The sequence below is a fragment of the Bubalus kerabau genome, chromosome 2, assembly GCF_029407905.1.
Source record: "Bubalus kerabau isolate K-KA32 ecotype Philippines breed swamp buffalo chromosome 2, PCC_UOA_SB_1v2, whole genome shotgun sequence".
Classification (NCBI taxonomy): Eukaryota; Metazoa; Chordata; class Mammalia; order Artiodactyla; family Bovidae; genus Bubalus; species Bubalus kerabau.
In genome coordinates, this window is record NC_073625.1 from 105,487,186 (window position 1) to 105,511,629 (window position 24,444).

At 39.0% G+C, this 24,444-nt stretch overlaps 1 protein-coding gene across 26 annotated transcripts in view; it reads right to left on the bottom strand.

Annotated features, from left to right (window-relative positions):
* The window catches only part of ZBTB20 (zinc finger and BTB domain containing 20), an 869,429-nt gene that overhangs the window by 167,878 nt on the left and 677,107 nt on the right, over positions 1-24,444 (bottom strand). For 5 of the 26 annotated variants that reach the window (XM_055568263.1, XM_055568239.1, XM_055568243.1 and 2 more), the window contains one exon: positions 11,086-11,141. The exons of the other annotated variants lie outside the window; for them this stretch is intronic. The gene's annotated coding sequence lies outside the window, so the exon portion shown is untranslated. The remainder of the gene's footprint in view (positions 1-11,085; positions 11,142-24,444) is intronic. 26 annotated transcript variants of the gene reach the window in all.

Genomic DNA, 24,444 nt, shown 5'->3' on the forward strand with positions numbered 1-24,444 from the left:
CACCAGGCTCCTCCGTCCCCGGGATTCTCCAGGCAATAATACTGGAGTGGGTTGCCATTTCCTTCTCCAATGCATGAGAATGAAAAGTGAAAGTGAAGTCTCTCAGTCGTGTCCGACTCTTTGAGAACCCCATGGACTGTAGCCTACCAGGCTCCTCCGTCCATGGGATTTTCCAGGCAAGAGTACAGGAGTGGGTTGTCATTTCCTTCTCCATTTAAAATCACTAGGGAGAACAAAAGCTCACTTAATCCTCAATGAAAATGTAAAAGTAGGCATTCTGGTTATGTTGATGAAGAAGCTGAGGCTCAGAGAGTTTAAATAAATTCCTTAAGGTGCAAGGTTGAGAGGTGGCAGTACTGTGTGTTGAAGCTTCCAAGGTATTGCTAGTGGTAAAGAACTTGTCTGCAATGCAGGAGACATAAGAGACCTGGGTTCGATCCCTGGGTCAGGAAGATCCCCTGGAGAAAGAAATGGCAACCCACTCCAGTACTCTTGCCTGGAAAATCCCACTGACAGAGGAGCCTGGCAGGCTACAGTTCATGGGGTCGCAAAGAGTTGGACATGACTGAAGTGACTTAGCAGAGTACAGTGCTATGTGTCACACATTGGTCTGTCTGACAATGCCTGTTCTATTTTCTTTTACATGCTCCATTCCCAGAAGGTCTCTGGCTATCCAGAAGTTTCTTTGGGATGTGACATCAGGTTCATGGGGTGACATAACAATTATAACAGCTATAATAATTGTTAAATGTATATGTATTAATATTATGTATCAAGTATATATATATATATGCTTCATATACATATGGCTATATATACTATATATGCCATGTAAGTGAATACTTAATAGCCAACATGTAGCAATTACAGTATACCAGATATTATTCCAAGTACTCTAGTATTTAGTATTTATTATTTACTGTTTATTACTATTTACTTAGACTCATAACCTCTGTAAGGTAGAAAGTGTTATCATCTAGATAACATTAGGTGAGATAACATCTAGATGAGAAAATAAGGCATACAACTAGAAAGTGGCATCGCCCAAGCTCCTCTCCACTACCCTACCTCTCTCAGGTACATCTTCCTATTTGTTACTACCTTGAGAACAACTTGACCTCTGCCTATCCTTGCAAGACTTGCTCCCTCTCAGGAGACAATGAGTACATCTTAGAAAGTGGAGCAATTTAACTATTTACTAGTCAATAGTTTACTTGCTCGGGAACAAAAAGGATGCAACTTAGTGGAATATTCCCATTTGTAGAAAGAAAGTCTCCAAAGCAAGATATTATGGCTTGGAAAGTAAGGGAAACACTTTGGTTAGGGGGCACTTTCTGGGTCTGTCAAACCCTAAAACACATACAACCACTGATCCATAAACTCAGTTTAACTCAACATATATTTAAGGAGCACTTGTTATGAGCAAAAGACTCTGCTCTAGAACATAGCTACATAAATGAGTAAGAAGCCACAAACCTAATGTTTAGAATATGTGAGAAAATAAACACCACATAACTAAAATACAATGCAAAATAAGATCATTATCATAAAGGGTTGATGACAAAATCCCATAGGCTCAGTGGCTTGGGAAATATCATTTGATGATGGATGCTGGGAAAAAGTTATTCTAGGAAGGCAGTGTTTGAGATGGACCCTGGAATACGGGAAAAGTTTCAACTGTTAGAGTTTAGGCCAGGGGCACAGAATGAATAAAAGCATGGGGATAGGAAAGCACAAACTGTTTTTGTGGCTGATATGACTAGCTTCTAGAATACTTGAAGGATAGCAGCAGGAGTTTGAGACGCTGGATGGCACATTCAGGTGGGAATGTATATTTGGCAGCTGGAAACCTATATCTGTGGTAGCAGAGCCCACAAGCCAGGATGAGATACTCAGATCTTCAGGGAGGCAATAGGAATGTCTGATTGAAGCTAAAACTGCTCACAAACTTCAAGAATTCAGTGAGGGAAGAAAGGAAGGCAAATGTAAATTTTATGGGCAGAAGAAAGGAGAATGGATGAAGGGGCAAGAAGGAGCACTCTGATGAACAGGAGACTCATGAAAACAGGTGTTACAAAGCTCAAAGGGAAAGTGATCTAGAGAAGTGGAGACAGATGGTCAAAACAGTCAAATCAGTAATGGTGGAGCTAGCGCTGCCTGGAGGAAGAGGCATATTTAAGAGCTGGAGTCTTTCTTTATCACTAAACTCATCTTTGAAAGGACCACCTCTTATCCCTTTTTTTACTCTATGCCTAAACTTGTATATGTACTCAACCACATACATAAACAAACTATTTCTTTTTCTGGGAAAAATTTATGGCATTATTGACTCTGAAGCACCCAACCTACATCTGGAAGCTTTATGAGTAAAGTTCAGATTTTGTTGTTTGATCTTTATTTAAAAGATGACTAATTTTTGATGCTCAAGTCAGTTGCTTTTTGATGGGAGTGCAAATTTATTCACATTTTATTTAACGAATACTTTCCTATCTGCCAGGCATTGTGCTAAGTGCTGGGATCAGAATAGTTTCCATAAATGCTTAAATGGCTTTTACCTGTGAGTTTTGCCTCCTATAGTTGGCACAAGTTGATGCACGAGTTTTTGTGTTCATATTACAAAGTACATATTTATGTGAAAATTTTCTGTTCCAAAATGCTTTCAAAATGTTTTGAATAATTTTTGGTATCAGCAAAGGGTGCTTTAGAAGAACAAGCCAATTCCAGGTCAATGCATTGCTTTGCCATGGTGGTAGTCTAGTGTGTGGGCAAGCAGGAAGAGCCTCTCAAGTATTTAAAAGAACTTTGAAAATCTTATTCTTAATTGTATCCTCTAAAGAATAAAGGCAAGAAGAATAATCAGCTTCAGACAGAGAGTTGAAAAACAGCTTCAGGATATGTTCTAACTGATGAGTTAAAAATGGAATAAAGAAATCACATGGAAGGGGATCTACAAAAGATACCCTTGAAGCTTATTTATTAACTTATTTGTATACATTTCTTTACACATGTATACATTTTTAAAGCCAGCTCTAAGACATCAGTTCAGCTTTTTCCCTATGTGTATAAATATTTTTTCTCCTAGAAAATAGGTGTCATATACATTGTAAACTTCCTTCTTTCAAGACATATATTTTTAAGCCCTGTATAGTATTTCATTATATGGCTATATCAACATAATTTAAAGCATTTCTCTATTTTTGGATAATTTGGTTGCACTCCAATTTTGTCATTTTCAATAATGCTTTGTTCAGAAGCACCTGTATGCACACAGCCTTTGCAATATTATCATTTATTGGAAAGCTTTAAAACTTAATACCACAAGCAAAGAAAGCAAGGAAACGATACTTATACTGTAAGCAAAGAAAGAAAAGCCAAGTGCCACTGGTATCCAGGGTGACAGAACAAATGAGTGAAGTGGATGTGGCATAAAATGTGGGGTGACAGGTACTTTGTCTAACTGGAGAAGACATGGCTTATCTGAAGGGAACGGTTATTACTCAGATCCAGATATCTGTCCCATGCAAAAATTCAGGTCTAATATTTTAAGATCGCCATATTTCCTAGAATCTGGAAAAGATCTGGGTTTCTTTTTGGTGAGACCTTTTGATCTTTAACTGTTGGCTCAAACTCTCAAATTATTTTTAAGTATTGTACGGACAAAAATTTTTATAGGCTAATTTGATGCAGCTCACAGGTCATTGGTGTGTAAGCTTCAAATTCAAGAAAAGGAAACCTGGCGTTTGAAATATATTTCTAGGCAGTGAGTTAAACAAATCAAGCTTGCTTTAAGTGTTTGTTGTAACAGGAGATAGTACTGGAGAAACAGAACCTAAACATGAAAGTCTTGGAAGACAGGTAAATTCTGCTCCCCATTTAATTATCCATGAAAGATGAGCTAGAAGAAGCTTCTCAAATGTTTCAGAACTCTCAAACCATGTTTTATTTACATAGAACTTTAACCCAGTGCACTGTATGATGAGATCTAACCATCATTTCCCTTAATTTTCCATCTGAACACATATTTCACATTAACATCCACCTGTACTACTTCCTTTCATAAAGAGGAGGTGGTATTTGGCTATTCTCTGGTTCTGATTCATGAGAAATCAGCCCAAGACCAACATTTCTGTTCTTAACAGATTTTGGTTTTTAAATCTGTAGAACGCAGTGTTTCCTTGGGCTGAGTTCTAGCATGCCAAGTTTTGGCTGGCCACAGACTTTGACATCTGAGTGAAAAATCTTTCAACAATGGCATTTAAACTGAAGAATCAACAGACCTTTAATTATAACACTGCTTGTAATCTCCCCTCCTCCCCCTCCTTTTATCATGATGTTCAAATTGCCTAAAATCACTAACTGCACGGACAGCATGTTATTTCATTTGCCATTGGAAATATCATCATTTAGAAACTTGGTAGCTTGAGATCCTGTATTAATTTTTGAAAAATCAGTATTGTTTTATTCACTATAAATTAAAGAGGCATATGCAATGAAGTCAAAATTATTGATTCATTAGAAATAGGAAATAAACCCTCAGCATAGACATTTTCAATTTACTATGTTCAAGATTTATTTAGACCAGAATAGTATTTCTATTTGGAAATTAGGCATTAAATATATCAAAATATAGAGTATCCTTTTTTTGTGAAGTTTCTCTAAGTGCCAGGGTATCTTTCCATAAAATGTTAAGTGATCACTTTTTACGGCTTTTTAAAAATGACACAGCCAGAAAGTACTGTGTTTCCCTGGGTTTCATCTGTGTTTCTCTTATATAACAACAAAAGACACCTTTAAACTGCTAAAACACTAGAAATCCTTTGAAAGCTTTCTTTTTAGATATAGATACTGAAAAAGTATAGTTTATATATCCAGTCGGTCTATCTGGATATACTTAACGATGTGCATTCGTGCTAAGTTGCTTCAGTGATGTCTGACTCTTTGAGACCCTAACCGGGGTTCAAAACGTAAATGTGGAAAATTATTTCCATGTTCTATAGTAGCTAAATAGTTTTTTGTTTTTGTTTTTAAATTGAGAGCTTGGTTATATGTGGAAGGTGGACAAAATTTCAGTTCTTTTTCATCTTGAAGAGAAACCTGGCTCTAGATTTCCAGGAAATTCATTTATTTAGACTAAACATCAAGTTTTTATATATAATTTCTAATCTTCATGATATGTCTGCAAGATGGGTATCATTAATTTTTGGGCTGAAATATTTGATTTATCTGAGCCTCAGTTTCCTCACCAGTAACAGATTAATTATAGGAGTTTTTGTGTCTCTTTGTCATTGAATTTTAAGTGGTGGCATTTGGATGTAACCCCAGATCTGACTTCAAAGCGTTTGCTTTCTCTTTGGGGGCAGAAAAACACCTCCCTGAAGAGTAGACCACTCTTCCCTGTGTTACTGACCTTGCTTTCTGAATATAATGGGTTATCAAAGGGACACTTAATTATGTTCAGCACTCCCTCATGACTCTCAAATTCATCTTCATTCAGAGTATAAAATTCACAGTATAAGAAGTCATGTCTCTGATTTCCTGCAACAGACCTGGTTTCAAAGCTTGCCTTTTATTATCTCCACAAATACGCTTGTATTTATAAAACTATGTCCTGTTTTTGTTCAGAAAATATGGTCCCTATCATTATCAACTTTGTGTGTCAAGTAGCCAAAAAAAGTCAGGCGCAGGAAACTGGTTTTGACCAGCCCAGCACACTCAAGGATTAGCTCCTCCAAGACAGAACCAGCAGAGGAAATCTGAATCAGTGTTGTTGAGGGAAGTGCAGATAATAAATAATATTAATAATAGTAACTACAGGTATTGCACTATTAACAAATGTTCCTGATTCTATTTATATATCATAGTTAATCCTCACAATATGCCCATTTTACATATGAGGAAACAGAGGTTTGGAGATGATAAATACCTCGCTTAAGGTCAAACACCTAGAAAGTGGCATCTGACTCCAAAGCTAAGTAAGCTTCATCTGTGTTATTAAACTATCTCCAGGATGAGGGGAACAAAATTTAAAGAGCAGTTATAAGATTATAAATAGAAAATGGAACCAAGACTCAGAATTTGTAGGGGGAACAGATTAGGAACAGGCAGCGGGTCCAGCATGGTAGAGGTCAGTAGGTGTTTGATACATGGGGTGTCATGTGATAGTAGAGTTAGAGCAACATGCAGAGCTGAAAAAGAGAGGCGGGGTGCGGGGGGAGGGGTGTGTGTGCGCGGGGGAGGGGGGGGAAGGCGGTGGGGGCATGTGTGTGGGGAGCAGTGGAAGAGATACATAGGGCTGTTGGGCTGATTCCCTATGTTTTCTCCTGCTGCTGCTGCTAAGTCGCTTCAGTCATGTCCGACTCTGTGCGACCCCATAGATGGCAGCCCACCAGGCTCCCCCGTCCCTGGGACTCTCCAGGCAAGAACACTGGAGTGGGTTGCCATTTCCATCTCCAATGCATGAAAGTGAAAAGTGAAAGTGAAGTCGCTCAGTTGTGCCGACTCTTAGCGACCCCATGGACTGCAGCCTACCAGGCTCCTCCATCCATGGGATTTTCCAGGCAAGAGTACTGGAGTGGGGTGCCATTGCCTTCTCCGTTATTCTTTCCTACACATGTAAATAAAACTTTGTGTGTTGGGACACAGCGGGCAGATAAATGTGTCTGAGAGCCCTACTCAAAACTCTCTCTCTTCACATGTCATTATTAACTGGAGGAAAACAAAACTGGTTGTCTAATGAGATTCATTTGAAAATACAAATTTCTCTAAGAGGTCTAAACCTCATTCACACCTTAGAGTAAATGATTTTAATGAGGCTACCAGACCACCTAACTGAGTGTAAATAGTCAAGATGCCTCAGTTTGACTGGGGAAAAGTAATGGATAACTGTGGGGCTGAGGAGTAGAAGCAAGGTGCTGCATGGTGATACAAGTGAGGGGGAGAGAAGGATTTCCCTAGTAGAGAGGGAAGGCGCCAAATCTACTTCTGTGAAAATACTGTTGAGATACACGTGAATGTAACGTACCAGCATCATCATTATCCTTAGTTCTCCTCTGCACTTGGCTCTAGAATTTTGATAGTAGTCAGAAATCAATTAAACATCACAATTGGTTGCTAATTTCTGATATAAATAAAGACTCAGCAGAATGCCCTACTTAGAGCAGCTCCTCAGTAAATACTAGCTGGGCAAATGGGATATCAAAAGTAGTCTGGAAGTGGGAAAATTTCAGATTTCCTGAATTCCAACCTGTTTCTCCAGTCCAACCTGTCAGGTCCAGAAGACTGTTTCCTCAGGAGGAAGGGAGAAAGAATAGAGAAAGTAAAAGAAGAACTGACACCTTAGTGCTCTCCTTCTTCTCATCTGCATGGCCCAGGACAGCATGTTCTAGATTCTGGGCCTTTAGAATGTACCTCTTATTACTGACACAATGCTGAAATAATGGCGCTATCTTCAAGTTCAAACTATGAAATGCATGAAGAAAAGTGAACCAAGCAAAGAAGGTGTGTTAAAGATGAGCCCTTTAATTAAGGAGAAGCTTCATCCCCCACTGGAATTGCAAGAGATTTTTTTTTTAAAGTTTCACTCTAGACCTGTTCTGGGTCTGTCCTATGGTCTAAATGTCTGTCTTGCCCCTCTCTGCTCCCCCATCTTGGGCTTCTAATTCTCAGTATGGTGATATTAGAGGTGGGGCCTCTGGGAGGTGATTAGGTCATGAGGATGGAACCTTCATGAAGGAGATCAGTGCTATTCTAAAGGAGGCCCCACAGAGCTTTCCAGCCCCTCGGGCCAGGAAAGGAGAAGTTTGCCACCCAGAAGAAGGTCGTCACCCGACCATGTTGGTGCCCTCATTTCAGACTTGTAGTCTCCAGAACTATGAGAAATAAATTTCTGTTGTTTATAAGTCCTTTAGTCTATGGCATTTTGTTATAATAGCTCGGACAGACGAAAAGAGTCTACACAGGTGCTTCTGAAATGCTGATCCATGCAATCTCAACAACTGCAGCAGGAGCATTAAAATCAAGTGTAGAGCCTGGGCACCAGTGAGTTTGAGGTGCATGGCTAGTCTCCAGGTGCACAGAGAAGCGCTCCTGTTTGTGTGCACATGCCTTATCTTCCCTAGTTTTCTGCCCCTTCCATCTCCCCTTTCACACTTACCTTTCACATTGTATAACATCACAGGATCTTCTAACTTATGTGCTTTTCAAGTATGTTTTCTATCTTACTGTTGACTTAAAGAAGAGAGGGGGAATATTTTACCATAGATGGAATTTGACACTAAACTTGTTATTTTGGATATGTTTTCTTACTTGTGAATTGTGGCAAAAAATACCCATTTTGTCTGAAGACTGGGAACACTTTAGAATGTAAGAGCTGGAATGTGTAGCCCAGTGGTTACTAACCCTGGCTGCATGCCAGAATCACCTAGAAGATTTAAAGAATACAGATCCCTGAGCCCTGGTCTCTGCCCCTCCCTTCTCCAAGAGATTCTTATATAATGTCAGTTTCGGCTGCTTGCAGCCAGTTACGTTGACCACAGATCTTAATCAACATCTTCATTTAACTGATGAGGAATCTGAGACCCAGAGAGGCGCAGTGACTGCTCTAAAGTCACAGAGGAACATACTATACGTGAAGATAAAGGCTGTGGGTAATGTGAAATTGATTCAAATAGCCATATTCCAAATTGCTTCATTACTTTAGAGTATATTTTTTATGTTTTTATGTATAATTCATACATCTGCAAGCCACTTATGCAACTTTCCAAATATGGTTAAGAACAGAAAGAAAGTGAAAAAGACGTGCAAGCAGCCAGAACTGGAATCAAGTAGACCACACATAAATCCCTCACATCTCTTGGAGAAACTCTGCTCTTGCCACTGTGTCCTCTTTGTCTTTGAGGCAAAGTCCTGATCTCCAAGCCCGGCCCCTCTGCTGCACTGTAGCCTCCTGTCTCCAAAGGCCCAGTTGAACTTTCACGGCTACCCAGTCAGCACCTTCATGCTTTATGTTTAAAATTAAACTCATGCTTTCCGCTCCAAATCTGCTCCTGTTCTTAGCCCTCTGCTTCTGTTTATGGCCCCACTTAGGCTCAATAGTAAAATGATGTCTTTGGTGCCTTCCTCTCCCTTGCTCCCAAATATAACGGATATAATTCTTCTGCCACATCTCATCAATGTTTGCCGGCTCCGTTCGTTCCCTCTGCCCCTGCCCTAGTTAGGGCCCTCGCTGCCTCTTCCTGGACTATTGAGATAGTCTCCTACCTGATCTGTGTCCTCTGGTCTCTCCCTTGTCCAATCCATCTTGCTCACGGTGGCCAGATTCATCTTCTGAGGCACAGCTCTGAGGATGTTACTCTCCTACTAAAAACTTTCAACAGCTCCCTATTGTCTACTGAATAAAGTCCAAATTCCTGGCCTGGTAATCAAGTCCTTTCACTTTCTGGTCCCAATTTATTTTTACCACTTTATTGCCCACTACTCGCCTTCACACACTCCATGCTCTAGTTAAACCCAACTACTCCTTTGCAGAGTCATTGCCATTTGATTCTTCCAGGCTTTGCTCATGGTTTCTGAAATGTTCTTTTCTTCTGTCTGCTCAAGTCCTGCTTGCCTTTCAAGGCCCAAATTCAGCATCGCCTCTTCTTGTAAAGCCCCCAGTTAGCCCTTTTCTGAACTGCAGTAATGCTAAATCTGTACTGCTTTCAGAGAGCACATCACTTTCTACTATGGCTTCCAGTGAAGTAGGCACGTATCTCAGACCTGCTGCTGGATTAAAACTTTTCTGATGGCAGGATTTGTGTCTTGTTTATCTGTGTACTGCTGAGTACACACTGTACTGCACTCATTTACATATTTGTCAAGTGAATGAGTAAATGCATGGACTTTATGGGCAACCTAAGTGATGTTAGTTCCCCCCGCCCCCCATCTGAAGCAGATTAGAAGTAGCACATTAGAGAAGGAATGAAGATTAAGATGAGGCTGGCACAACAAGAAGAAACTTAATCACTAAAGAAGGGGAATAAAAACTATAAAAAGGAGACATGAGAACTAAAAATATTATGGAAGTCTGGGGGTAAATAAGCACAGAAACAAATAATCTTAGAGACTAAGGACCAAATAGTTAATACCACATGCAACTGCTTGGAAACCACAAAACAATATTCAAATATACAGAATTATTTTTATACTTCCACATCCTCATCACAATCAGTAGAAACACAACAAAATTGTTGTTTAGTGATGATGACCCTCAATCATTTATAAAAGTATGAATTATGGTAAATATATTCTAAGAAAGCTAAATGTGTGTATCAATTTAAGATACTATATTGAAACTTAATAAAAGAAAATATCTTTTGATAATGAAGAAGAGATTGCATCTGTTATGTGGGATACTCTGTTTGTATAAACTCATTTCCACAGTGAAGTCAGATAAATAAACTCTCTCCCTTTACACACATATATTTTTCTAAATATAAAAGAAATAACTTTTTATCATTAAAAATAAAATGTGCTCATGATATACAATTTAGGAAAACAGAAAAGGGGGAAGATGAAAAAATACAGTCTTCCAGGATCTATAACTTATTACTAAAAAATAGTTGTGATTACATAATATGTATAATTATGTAATTATGTATGCCATCCTTGAGTATATAACATAAATAGTCCACATTATTATAAGCTCTTCATAAACATTTTAATGATTCAAAAATTCTATCTAATGGATAAATCATAAAGCACTTAACCAATTCCCTAGAGTTGAGCATATAGCTTATTTCCAGTTTTATAACATAGCTATGTCTAAGAAGATTTGCCATGAGGTGATTGTTGAAGTTGAGTGAGGAATTCATGAGGGTTCACTATGATGTTCTTTGGGGTCGCACAGAGTCGGACACGACTGAAGTGACTTAGCAGCAGCAGTAGCATGATGTTCTTTCTACTTTTGTATATGTACAAAATATCTACAGTGAAAAGGTAAAAAATGTTTATGATAAACATTTTGCATACAATGTTTTTTATTTGTAACTTTTCTTAGCTTAGACGTTAGTACTAGCTGCCTTGTTCAAGGTCTGACTCCATCATTACCTAGTTATGTAATTGTAGGCAAACTGCTGATGTGTCCTCTGCTTCAGTTCCACCATCTGAAAAATGGGTTTAATAATGGTAACTGATAGGGCCCGGAGTAAGGATTATCACATGACATGACATGCTTCACATGCTTTCCACAGCACCTGGAATGCTGTTAGTGTGCAATAAATATTACCTTGAAAAAACAAAATGCTGGTAGTATAATTACATGTGTTGTGGTTATAAAAAAATCATCATATATAAACTGAGAGACAAGCCAGAAATAACACAGTGAAGTATTCATCATGGCCATCTCCAGGTGAGGTGTTTATTCTAAAGATACTGCCAATGCTAAAATAATTTAGACTCTTAACTACCATTATGGAGCACTTTCTATGTGACTGATACTGGACCAAATGCTTCACATGTTTTATCTCATTTAATCTTCATCAGAATTTTTGGAAGCAATTACTATTACTATTCTAATTATATAACCAAGGAACTTGAGGCTTAAAGATTAATTAACTTGCCCCCAAGGATGTAAGAATAGACAGGGCATGTTGTCAAAAACAGGTCTGAACCCCTGGAATTCATCCCTAAGCTACTGGGAATGGCCTTTGGACGTTGATCTTTTTGTAAAGACCTCAGTGTTTCTAATCTTTATCCCTCAGAGGCAGATTTAAGCTTGGGACAAAATTTTGGCCCAACTTTGGAAGTTAAAATGGACCTCTGGTTAGAGCATATTTTCTTTCCTTTTACTTTCATTAGTATTATTTAATTTAAAAAATGCATTCTAGAAAACCATTTAGACAAGAAAAAAGAAATCCTCCATAAATAAGCAATTTTAAGTAAAATTTTAAAAATTATTTTATTTTAATAAAATAAGCTATTTTTAAAGAATGTATATCTCATGGTCCAAAAAAATTAATATGCATATTGTTGTTCAGTTGCTAAGTCATGTCCAACTCTCTTGTGACCCCACGGACTGTAGCCTGCCAGGCTCCTCTGTCTGTGGGATTTCCTAGGCAAGAATACTGGAGTGAGTTGCCATTTCCTTCTCCAGGGAATCTTCCTGACCCATGGATTGGACCCATGTCTCTTGCGTCTCCTGCATTGGCAGGTGGATTTTTAACCACTGAGCCAACTGGGAAGCCTGAATATACATATTGGTTTACAAAGATTTCCCACTGGTTTGATTAAATTATGTCCACTGTAAAATAATTATCAAACACACACACACATATGCACACTCTTTTGGAAACTTATAAAGCAGTCCATATTACATATTTCACTTTAAATATATAATCTCTAAATGTGTATGCATATGTGTATACGTGTAAGATACAGACAGTGAACGTTTGAATTTAGAATATGCTTCAGAAGTCTGAAAAAGGTGGTTTTCTAAAGATGTTATGAGAAATTAAGTCACAGGAAGTCTTAATTTTAAAAAAGTGGTCAGATGGCAAATTGAGTCTTTTACTTTGGGTCTCAGGAGGCTACTCCTTTGCAGTGTACTCTAGATGTTGTTCAGTCGCCCAGTCACATTCAACTCTGCTACTCCATGGAGTACAGCACACCAGGCCTCCCTGTCCCTCACCATCTCCCAAAGTTTCCCTGAGTTCATGTTAATTGCACGGGTGATGCCGACTAGTCTAGATAAGAAATACCAAAGGGAATGCTGCATCTCCTCTGGCTCAGACAGCACATTTATGCATCTGTATTTTAAAAAACGTGCCAGCTCTAGCAAGCTCACAGTACTGAGCAAAGTGCTACAGTTACAGCTGGGAATTTGTCTTTCAGGACTGGTTCTATTTACTGGTTGGTGGTTTTTGTTTTTGGTCTTTTTTCGGGGGAGGGGGTGTCTATTTCTCCCTGGGGGTCCCGGTGGAGTGTTTTTTTGTGGGGTATGGTGATGAAGGAGGGAGTTTTTCTGAGTTCTATTTTGGATTTTGGTGAATAGGAAAGCAGGGAATTTGCCAGCCTGTTACTCAGTTATACTGAAACACGATGCCTCAGATTTGGAGCACAGAAGGTGCTGAAAAAATTTTCTGAGGAGGTCTTGAAATATCCACGCCTGTCTTCAAGGAAGGACTTGTTTCTCTCAAAAATCACCCAGTAAATAATAGAGTACGTTGTTGCTATCTCTCTTCCCATAAAGGAAGTGGCCCCCTAAGTCCTACCCAAAGGCATCACACTTGAAAGGAAGCCATTATGATATTGAAATTTATGCTATGTTCTTTAATTTTCAAGAGACTATTAAGAGGAATATGCTTGAGTGTGGGCCTTCTTTACAAAGTCACTTCTACATATGTACACTGTTAGGAGTATGGGCTGCAAATGTTTGAACAAGCTGTATTTCCATATTTGCATTGTCCAGTCTTTTTTTGTTTTTCCTATTTTCCTGAATATGCCTGAACATATGTGTATGAACCTACAATTGCATGGCCATGTCTACGCAAGTTTCCAATTCCATAGTATCTTCAAATGGTTAGGCTTTCTAGAAACACAGCCACATAATTTGTTTTGATTTGAAAAACTGCTCGGCAAATGCATGCAGGTCATAATGGCAGGTAACAGACCATTTATTGAAGTGCTGAAACAAACAGAAAACAAAGTCCAGGACACCATCACAGAGCTGCGCTTCCCTTGTGAGATCCTCTCGGTTGAGGAAGGATTGAGTGAGACCACAATAAAACAAATACCCGTAGGCTTTTCAAACAGTAACAACCAGTTCAGGGTTAGCAGCGTTTCAAGACCTTGATGGGACAATGAGGTCCTCAAGCTTTGCTCTCAGACGCTGGATTGCTGCTTAAGTAGCCTTTATCATTTCCCCCCTAATTTTGGTTGAAGATGCCCTTGAAATTAGATCATATTTGTTCCTAACAAAGCATATGCATATTGTGGCATCACTCTATAACCAACGATTGGTTTTAGCTCTCTGAAGAAAAAAATTCCAACAACCTTTCATGCTGAGATTTCTCATGGTAGTTCTCAGCACAGAAGTGATTTTTTTTTTTTAAAGTTGCATAAAGCCTAGCAAGGTTTAAGTTTTCCCAGCAAGAAGAAAGTGTTTTTCAGCTGTTAAATTTTTCAGATGCTTTTTTTGAATTTGGATAGAACTCAAAAACATGTTTGTTTTAAAATGTAAACCTTTTTATGTACAGAGGTTTGCATATAGAGAAATGTTATTACTATGTTTAAAGGTACTTTTGAAATAAGGAAGTCATGGGTACTTAAATATAACAGACCGTATGTTGCTTTATGGACATTTCATTAGGTGCTAACATAAATATGCTGTTCTGGAGGACCATGGAGCACAGGTTTGCTGGTGGGATCACCTATGACATTGGTAGTGGATGTATTTCTGTGTGGGAGCAAATGGTGGCCAGGTTTGGACTGAACAGCATTCTTCCAGTCAGCTGGTATGCTTTCCCAAGACCCTTTGCTCCAGTTGCATGGCACTTTTTGGCCCTAAACTTGCTTGATTCCTCAGCTTGTTGACTGGGCCAAAGTTGAGACAGCATATGGTATTTTAAGCACAAAAATGTGGAAACGCATTGAGGTCTTGGCAGAGAGGCAGAGATGAGGGTAAATCATCAGAAGGCCTGATGTCTGCCTATTTAATGGGTCTCAGTTCAGTTCAGTTGCTCAGTTGTGTCCGACTCTTTGCGACCCCATGGACTGCAGCATACCAGGCTTCGTTGTCTATTAATGGGCCTAGTCACTCTTCAGTTATAAGCACATTGTAGGTATGCTGAATAGAAAAACATATTATCTTGATCTACCTATTTTTTCCAAACATTTTTACTCAGGACTCACAGTAAGTTCATTTTACATTGTGATCCAGTGATTGTTTACATACATGGATGGAGATAACGTGTATACACACAGGTACTACACACACACACACACACACACACACACACAGGGTTCCAGAGACAGAAGGTAACCAATCTACTCACATTTTAAACCTTAGGATTCTTCATAATTCTATTGAGTATTTAAAAAAATATTTTATGGAAGTTGATTTACAATGTGTTAATTTCTACTGTATAGCAAAGTGATTCAGTAATATATATGTATATATGTATAGGTACATATATATATATATATATATATACACACATTCTTTTCCATTGTCGTTTATCACAGGGTAGAATAGTTCCCTGTGCTATACAAAAGGACATTGTTTTTTATCCATTCTATATATAATAGTTTGCATCTATTAATCTCAAATTCCTAATCCATCCTTCCCCCCGCTCCCCTACCCCTCTCCCCTCTATAGAATATTCTATTGCTTAGAAAGTTGAATATCAAGGATGAGAAATTCAGCAAACTTCAAATTTCTAATCAAGTACTTTCCAAGATTAAGAAAAGTACCTGGCAACTCGTTTCATACATGATATTTTACATGTTTCAATGCCATTCTCCCAAATCTGCCAGTCCAGGTTTGAAGCACGATACTGGATGCTTGGGGCTGGTGCACTGGGACGACCCAGAGGGATGGTATGGGGAGGGAGGAGGGAGGAGGGTTCAGGATGGGGAACACATGTATACCTGTGGCGGATTCATTTTGATATTTGGCAAAACTAATACAATTATGTAAAGTTTAAAAATAAAATAAGATTAAAAAAAAATAAAATAAAGAGAAAAAAAATAAAAAAAAATAAAGAAAAAGAAAAGTACCTGATCTCTGGTTTAGTCTTCGAAATGCCAACAAAATTTACTTTTTCCCTTATTCATTCATAATTTATTCATTCTCCAAACATTTATTGACAGTCTACTATATGCCTTACGTTATATACCTGCAACATATTTCTAGGCCAGTTACTTCACAGTTTCTTTAGAATTTATGGCAGGGTTGGCCAGATGATTCTCAAAAAGGAGAATCTTCCAGAGTAAAACAACTTGTTCATAGTGCTTCCCATCTAGCACCTAAGAGCTCTGATAGCTTTCCTCCTAACCTCTTTCGGTAAAACATCAGTCTATTTTATTTACTTTACATATTTAATCCTAATTCAAAATGTTGAATGCAACCATGAGACTTAACATAAGTATATTTGAAAATAACTTTTGCATAATAAGGTCTTCCTCATATTTATGTGATACATAGAGGCTATTTACACAAATTTTCCATGCTACAGATATGCAGAAAGCTGACTGTTAACTATTTTATAGTGGTTTTGAAAATAAATGTGCTAAAGTATGTGAAGTTCTAAGAAGCAAAGTAAATAAATATTATCATACTAGTATCTCCAGAGACAGTGTGTCTGCTCTTCTCTTGTTGAGGGCAGTATATGTACAATAAGAAGACAAGTTCTAAATATTTATTACCAGACTTTCTTTAGATGGCCGTGTCCTTCTATTCCAGTAGAAAGCATTATGGAAGTATAGAGCTGGAGCCCAATTCAATTACTTGCATGGCTCTTCCAGGAAATGGTTAACACTGTGGACCATGGACTTAGAAAATGCAGAAGACTGACGATACACACAGGTGGAGGAGACATGAGTCTCTCTCTTCATCATGTAGGTCACAATTCAAGGTTCTGGAGTTGCTACATTTTAAGAGTAAAATGTTTTGAGGCTTTTAAGAGAATTTCAAATGAATTAACTTTATTTGGGGAACTATGATTTGGGAATGATTAAAATATTATAATCGGATATTGTTTCATAAACATAATTATAGGCCACCTTTTCAAAAGATCTCAATAACTCAGTTTTTTTATGGGTATGGTCACTTGCCTGCCTGACTCCATCTTCCATGGAAGATGGAAGTGATTCCATCTTCCAAAGCATGTTACTTTGCACAACTGACAGCTGGCATGTGGATATTGATGCAGAGAAAGAAGGAACTGCTAAGGTTGTGGAAGTTGGGACTTGGCAGGCTTTAAGCACAGAGGGCAAAGGCGCCAGAAACATGGGCAAACAGCTTAAAATTGTCCCTTCTTATGTTTGTGCATTGTTTCTATATGGAAAATTACATTTCTCTGAGAGTATATGTGTAAATATGCATCTGCTAGTGTTTTGGCAACTCTAAGTTACCTAAATTAGTTTTGATCAACACTGTCGGATTTTTAAACCCACCAACGTAATAAAAGCAAGTTTAAAAAAACACAAACAAATCCTACAGTACATTGTGTGCTGTGCTGTTCCAAGCCTCAGTTTCAAGACAAAAGGAAAGCGAGACTTTGTCATTCGCTAGCTGTTAATAATCAAGAGAAGATCTGCCAGACAAGCTCTTCGAGGGCTCTGTCTGTCTGGACCAGGTATATACTGAAATACACAAAGGGCTTTGCAGGGGGAGAAAAATGAGTGTTCATGGACAATGATGCAGCTTTCTTAATTAAGATTTTCATTACTGATACATACATTAAGTTCTGCAACTGCAAGAGCCAAAGCACTGTCATGTGCAGGTAGATGTCCCTGATTCCATCTTCAGGCAGTAAAGCTAAAACATATTAAGTGTGCACCCAGCAAATGTTGTGGGAGCCAGGAGAGTTCCAGAAATATTTCTGTTGAATGCAGAGAGGCCCCATTAAAAGCAAATTTGTAATGCATCTAATAGGCGGGAGAAAAGCCCATACCAATAGACTGTGTGCGCATGTGTCCCTGTAGGGGATTGCTCTGAGCGTCCAGCCACAGCAAAAGGTAGCTGCAGCTGACCTAGAAATAATCCCTACAATCACACGAATAGCTCAGGCCTGAAAAGGACCTTTGATCTTTAGGTTTTTTAATGCCTATTGTTGAGAAAGGAAATAAAAGACTGATTTGGGGTAGTTTTTGGAAGATGGCATAGACTCCAGTCCACAGCTGGCCCTGACTCTGTCCCTCTGGGTCACTCTGTCTGTTTTCCCTGGATCCTCAGGCTGGTCCACAAGTCAGTGTGGTCTGCCAAGGGTGTACTGGTCCCAGGAAATAATCTGACTGTGGTGTGGAGAAATCTTTCTTCTTAGATCAAGTTATTTTTTGCTAAGAGATGAGAGGAAATTAAACCCTGCACAATCCTAGAAATGGATGAATATCTAGAGTACATGTTTTTGATTACATCTTGACTAAAGCCTAACTTGTTTTAGAGTGGCTGGCACTGTTAATGTGCACCCAGCTCTCCCTTGTTTTTCTGGCTTCTAATTACATCCCTCCTTGTTTCAACTCTATGTCCCCTTGGGGAGCTACCCGTAAAACTCCCATCTACTCTTTAAAAGAGGCCTCTATCTCTTGGTCATTACTGAAGAGGAAATGATTATTAGACACTGGACTTGATGAACGATCATTATATCACAACAGTCAAAAATTGTACATTCATATCTTATTAGGTAAAAGCATTTATTTGGAATTTAAATGTAGTCCCTCATTTTCTAAAAAAGAATAAATCAGAATCCAACACCAAAATCACTTAAAAGGTAGTCTTTAAAGTGTTTTCACTATAGTTCTTTGTTGTTTGGGGAAAAGGGGGAAATTCCCAATAATTGTGACCAGTAAGATTTCTCTTGGATTCCTGCTCCAAGATTCAGATCTCTGAAGTAGTTTTCTGAATGTTAGTGTACATTTCTGAAATTTGTCTCTTTTTAGAGAGTTGGAGTGGATGGTGAACACACAACCTACTGTGAGGTGGTTGACCTCTGTACAGATTCTAGATAGGAGATGTTCATGACTGGTGATAATAAGACGACCAAGAAATTGACCCTTTGTATTATCTATATTAATAAATAAATAGAGATAGATAGATTGTTATAGACACCTTGTCAACAGATACTTCATATATTTGGGGGAAACTAAACAGTATTAAGATTCTTTCTAATCTTCACTGAAAAGTGCTATTATTAAAACTGGTAGACTGGTAGTCATATAGGCTCAAACACATTCTAGGAAAAAACAAATCTACATTTTCTTACTCTCCTCCCCAACATTTTATGATTTTTGAGGCCCTCTTTTGCATCTTCATGTTAATTTTTTTTCACAGTGTTTATCACTGCTTTCATAAAATTTTTGAAAATTTTAAAAATTAAAAAAATTATATATATATATAATTAAGTCACTTTGCTATACAAAAGAAATTAACACAACATTGTAAATCAATTAGGCTTCAATAAAATAAATAAAAAGTCGTAGAGGAGTATGCAGAATCTCTTGGTGAAGAACCAATGTAGTAGACTATTCGAGTTTCATAATGATGGCAAAAGGAGGGGGCAAAAATCCCAGAAAATGATTCTAATCAGAGACTTCCCACTACTTCTCTTATGCACCCTTGACTAACTTGTATGGACCAGAATGAAGGACATTGCTAGAGGATTTAGGTGTAATTTTTACTCAATTTCTGTCATGAGACACATGCTTCTTGCATTCAAAATATAGGATTAACTTTAAATTAGAGGTGATAATTACTTTCCATGTACCAAAGTCTAGAAATTTCCAGGGGGGAACTAAAAGTGGAATCAGTTTTAGCTTATTAAAAGTGTGAGAGGGTAAGGTGGCCATTCTAAATAAATATCTGGAAATTATTCTCTGGGATAAGGTTGGTATTTCTGATTTATCTTCAATAACCTCACATTAGAAGAAATGAGAAAATGGCTCTCTGGGGAGGCCTTACAAATAGCTGTGAAAAGAAGAGAAGCGAAAAGCAAAGGAGAAAAGGAAAGATATAAACATCTGAATGCAGAGTTCCAAAGAATAGCAAGAAGAGATAAGAAAGCCTTCTTCAGCGATCAATGCAAAGAAATAGAGGAAAAAAACAGAATGGGAAAGACTAGAGATCTCTTCAAGAAAATCAGAGATACCAAAGGAACATTTCATGCAAAGATGGGCTCGATAAAGGACAGAAATGGTATGGACCTAACAGAAGCAGAAGATATTAAGAAGAGGTGGCAAGTATACACAGAAGAACTGTACAATAAAGATCTTCATGACCCAGATAATCACGATGGTGTGATCACTCACCTAGAGCCAGACATCCTGGAATGTGAAGTCAAGTGGGCCTTAGAAAGCATCACTACGAACAAAGCTAGTGGGGGTGATGGAATTCCAGTTGAGCTATTCCAAATCCTGAAAGATGATGCTGTGAAAGTGCTGCACTCAATATGCCAGCAAATTTGGAAAACTCAGCAGGGGCCATAGGACTGGAAAAGGTCAGTTTTCATTCCTATCCCGAAGAAAGGCAATGCCAAAGAATGCTCAAACTACCACACAATTGCACTCATCTCACACGCTAGTAAAGTAATGCTCAAAATTCTCCAAGCCAGGCTTCAGCAATACGTGAACCATGAACTTCCAGATATTCAAGCTGGTTTTAGAAAAGGCAGAGGAACCAGAGATCAAATTGCCAACATCTGCTGGATCATCGAAAAAGCAAGAGAGTTCCAGAAAAACATCTATTTCTGCTTTATTGACTATGCCAAAGCCTTTGACTGTGTGGATCACAATACACTGTGGAAAATTCTTCAAGAGATGGGAATACCAGACCACCTGATCTGCCTCTTGAGAAATTTGTATGCAGGTCAGGAAGCAACAGTTAGAACTGGACATGGAACGACAGACTGGTTCCAAATAGGAAAAGGAGTTCGTCAAGGCTGTATATTGTCACCCTGTTTATTTAACTTATATGCAGAGTACATCATGAGAAACGCCAGACTGGAAGAAGCACAAGCTGGAATCAAGATTGCCGAGAGAAATATCAATAACCTCAGATATGCATATGACACCACCCTTATGGCAGAAAGTGAAGAGGAACTAAAAAGCCTCTTGATGAAAGTGAAAGTGGAGAGTGAAAAAGCGGGCTTAAAGCTCAACATTCAGAAAACGAAGATCATGGCATCCGGTCCCATCACTTCATGGGAAATAGATGGGGAAACAGTGGAAACAGTGTCAGACTTTAGTTTTCTGGGCTCCAAAATCACTGCAGATGGTGACTGCAGCCATGAAATTAAAAGACACTTACTCCTTGGAAGGAAAGTTATGACTAACCTAGATAGCATATTCAAAAGCAGAGACATTACTTTGCCAACAAAGGTCCGTCTAGTCAAGGCTATGGTTTTTCCTGTGGTCATGTATGGATGTGAGAGTTGTACTGTGAAGAAAGCTGAGCACCGAAGAACTGATGCTTTTGAACTGTGGTGTTGGAGAAGACTCTTGAGAGTCTCTTGGACTGCAAGGAGATCCAACCAGTCCATTCTGAAGGAGATCAGCCCTGGGATTTCTTTGGAAGGAATGATGCTAAAGCTGAAACTCCAGTACTTTGGCCACCTCATGCAAAGAGTTGACTCATTGGAAAAGACTCTGATGCTGGGAGGGATTGGGGGCAAGAGGAGAAGGGGATGACAGAGGATGAGATGGCTGGATGGCATCACTGACTTGATAGACATGAGTCTGAGTGAACTCCGGGAGTTGGTGATGGACAGGGAGGCCTGGCGTGCTGCGATTCATGGGGTCACGAAGAGTCAGACACGACTGAGTGACTGATCTGATCTCTGACAGAAAGAGTGCAGAAAGAATCTATGAAAGGAAAAAAAAAAGTATCACTACAAAGACCTCTTCTACAAGAGAGTAGAAAGACTCTTTGACTAATTAGGTGGTATATGTACCATTGTTGTTGTTGAACTCAGTGGCTCAGTTGTGTCAGACAGACTCTGCTACCCTTTGGACTGTAGGCTGCTAGGCTCCTCTGTCCATGGGAATTTTCAGGCAAGAATACTGGAGTGGGTTGCTATTTCCTCCTTCAGGGGATATACCCAGGGATCAAACCCATGTCTTATGCACTGCAAGCAGATTCTTTACCACTGAGCCATTGGGAAAGCCCATTTGTACCAAACATATATATAATGTATATCCTATACATACACCACTGCCCAGCTTTCAATTGGCAATGATGTTTGGGGAAGAAAAGGGTGAGAAAGAATGGAGGGAAGATTCATGCTAATAAATAACACAACACCAATCATCATTATTAGGTCCTGTTTGGCCTCTGAGTATAGGCCATGTTATAGAGGCAGGGGTATAATATGTGACATTTTCTAAGGGCATCAATAAGAAAGTTAAACATTCGGCACTCTGAGCCTACAGTATGGCAGTGCCAGTCTTTAACTGCTCCAGGGGCATCACTGAAGCCTAGCTGGTAGTCAGATGCTCCCACTTCTTGGGCAGTTTCACTGCTCAGGTAGAGGAGTTATTTACTAGGCCTGGTTCCTACCACTTGCCTCAGCTTGTAATTGGCCTAAAGGAGCTTCTGTACAATCTTGAACATGATAGTTTCTTTTCTGCTTCCCTTCTGGACACTGCCTAAGGATTTAAGGAACTGCATATGACTTCTGGACATGGTTTTTCTTTAAAGACGTAGAAAAAATGCCCCAGAGCACATGGCATCCCTTATCATCTGCAAATGAACTTTTTGTGCTGAAGGAATGCTCCAATTACCACTCAGAACAGTGCTGCACAACTCTTGCCCCTCAGAGAGACTTGGGGTGCACATGCCGGGAGCCAGATGCTCACTATTCCAAAACACAGGGAAGATGCTCTGTCAGTCTGCGCTGTGAAGGGCAGGGGAGGATGCTGTCAGCGCGGCATTTCTGCCTCTTAGCGTCTTTCACTTTCCCTGAAGTTGCTGAAAAATATTCCATTTCATTAAGTATGTAGTAATACACATGGGAGTCAGAGAGAGGGAAAGGTGGAGGACACTGATGACATGGCCTCTAGCACTTTATTTATGAGAACATCCAGAAATCTCTATCTACATCTGGTAGAAGAATAGTGTCAATTCTGCCCTGGAGACACAGATCAGGCAATGTTGCCAGTGTGTATTTTTCCCTTCCCAATAATTTACTGATTCTGGACTCTGATGGCAGAGCTCAGATGATCACTTTCACATTCATATGAGTGAACAATTAGCCTGTCCCTTTGGGGGAATGGTGATGTCAAATAAACATAAATGTGTGAAACCAGGGAAAGTACTGACCGTCCCTCACCCAGAAAGAAACTCTGCTGGTCTCCCGAGTGGTGCTTCTCTCCCCACAACTTTCCCTGGGAGAGCGGTGAGGGTGGGGGGTGCCAGCAGAGCACAGGAAACAGCGCTAGAGGTGACCTCACAGGACAAGAGTGGGCACTGCCTTTGCAGCAAAGGGTGAGACTAAACAACAGAACGCCTGTGAGGCTGCTCATTCGCCCTTCGCATGTTTTTACTGTATTATTCACCTTTTCATCGTTGATTATATCTACTTTTAAAATATTAAGGATATGTCATAGTATTTCCCTAGTTTTTTAAAAAATACTGTTTACCACAGTGATTTCTATTTCCATGTAATAAAATGTAATATCCTTTAAGTTTTCAGATGGGATTGTATGCTTGGAAAAAGCATCTTGTACCCCAATATAAAAATATTCACTTACATGGCAAAAAGTACAATTGACAACTACAGAATTAGTGAAGATGCAGAGAAATGGGCAGCCTCTTTCTTTGCTGGTAGGGGTATACATGGTTTTCCCTAGTGGCTTAGCAGTAAAGAATCTGCCTTGCAAGGCAGGAGGCCTGGGTTTGATCCCTGGGTCTGGAAGACAGCATGACAACCCACTCCAGTACTCTTGCCTGGAGAATCCCATGGACAGAGGAGCCTGGCAGGTTACAGTCCATAGGGTTGCACAGAGTTGGACTTGACTGAAGTGACAAAGCAGCAGTAGCAGCAGGGGATATACATTGATACAATTTTGCTGGAGGACACTTTAGCAGCAGATAAATTTTACTTTGGCAGTTCCACTACTAGAAATTACCCTAAGGAAATAATCAGGCAAGTGAATTAAAAAAAAAAATGCATATATGTATAGAGATGGTTACTGTAGCATTGTTTAGTTAGAAAAAATTTCCAAATATCCTAAATGTCCATCTGTAAGTGACTTATTCAATAAATTACCCTCTACTGGAGTACAATGTGGCTGTCAAAAAGATAATGTAGATCTATATTTATTATTATGGAAAATGCCTGTTACAATGAGTAAAAAAGCAGATTGCAAAACAGCCAGCAGATTTTCCTTTTATTTTGAAAAGAGAAAGACAAAGAAAAATAGACAGATAAATAGATATGTTTGGAAATATATTCCCCAAAGTGTTAACTCTCTGGGTAGTGAGATTTTGAATGGATTTTTTTCTTTTACATCATTACTATAACAAATGCAAACCAAACTAAATGTATACTTTAGAACTAAAAAAATAGAATTTGAATTTTAGGGAAAAAAGCTTAGATAAATCCTGTAACAACTACTTAAAAATTTAAATATGAGTTTCATAGTCATTCAGTTCAGTTCAGTTCAGTTCAGTGGCTCAATTGTGTCCGACTCTTTGCGACCCCATGAATCGCAGCACACCAGGCCTCCCTGTCCATCACCAACTCCCAGAGTTTA